The sequence below is a fragment of the Mustela nigripes genome, chromosome 2 (assembly GCF_022355385.1).
Source record: "Mustela nigripes isolate SB6536 chromosome 2, MUSNIG.SB6536, whole genome shotgun sequence".
Classification (NCBI taxonomy): Eukaryota; Metazoa; Chordata; class Mammalia; order Carnivora; family Mustelidae; genus Mustela; species Mustela nigripes.
Genome location: NC_081558.1, coordinates 195,602,779 through 195,603,830, shown reverse-complemented (window position 1 = coordinate 195,603,830; position 1,052 = coordinate 195,602,779).

Below are 1,052 nucleotides of genomic sequence, written 5' to 3'. Positions count from 1 at the left end.
ATCGCCTGCCTGAGCTAGAAAACAGTTTACAACCTAATGAGAGGGTGAAAAGAATAGTTCTCCGTGAAGTGATCATTGACTAAAATATCAAGGACCTCTTGTGTCAAAGTGCTAACAACGTAAAATCTAAGAGCAATAGTATCTCAAGTTCCTATGCTGATTTCCTAGTGGCATTTATTCAGCCTCATATCAAAGACATATGCAATCTTGCTGACTGCAGGGATCGTAAAGGCCCAGTTAGCAGCATAGCCAAGAAATTAAAAGGTGGCAAATATTCATGATTAAATTCCCATTTTCCATTCTTGATTCTGTTTACTATTTCATTTTGATCCATTTCTTTTCTCACACATTTTAATATCAGAGGAAATTGGATATACTTGCAAAATGATGATTTTCGTTTGAAATGAAAAACACACCCACCAAAACTCCTGGTTGAGCAACAGCTAACTACCACAGAAAAGGACACACACACCTCCTCACTCAAGTACCTCCTGCCAAGAGAACTAGGGCTTCCTGCTTGCTTAGATAACAGGCTGGCACATCACACACTTGACTTCTGAAGAGTGGGTGGTAGTGAAGGGAAAGCAGCAGGGGTGGGGGGGGGGTGTGCGGAGGATTCTTGATAGAAGAACTATACAAAAGGGTCGAGAGAGCAGGGCCAAGTTAGTGGCAGACGGTAGAATGCAAGTTCTGGCAAGCTAATTTTATTTTTGTCTGCACAGTACATTTGTAAAATCACAAAAAAGTAAATTTTGTTTCACAGATGCCTGCTGTGTAATATTGAATTTGGTTTCCTTGCTCAAGAACAGAATTTACCTCTTGATTAAGCCCTTACTTTTAAAGTCAAGTAACCCTTTTCATAGTCTGAAAGTCACTTGAGCTTTAAAATACAATGATTTTCCTTTCCAGGAAGAAAAGGTGACATAGCAGTGAAACTATTTCAGCACTTAAATATTCTACAAAAGCCAACATACTAGGCCAATCCTCAATAAAGTGGAGAGATAAATTATTCTTTTTCCTAAATACATCTACTTATCTTAAGGGAGTCTGAA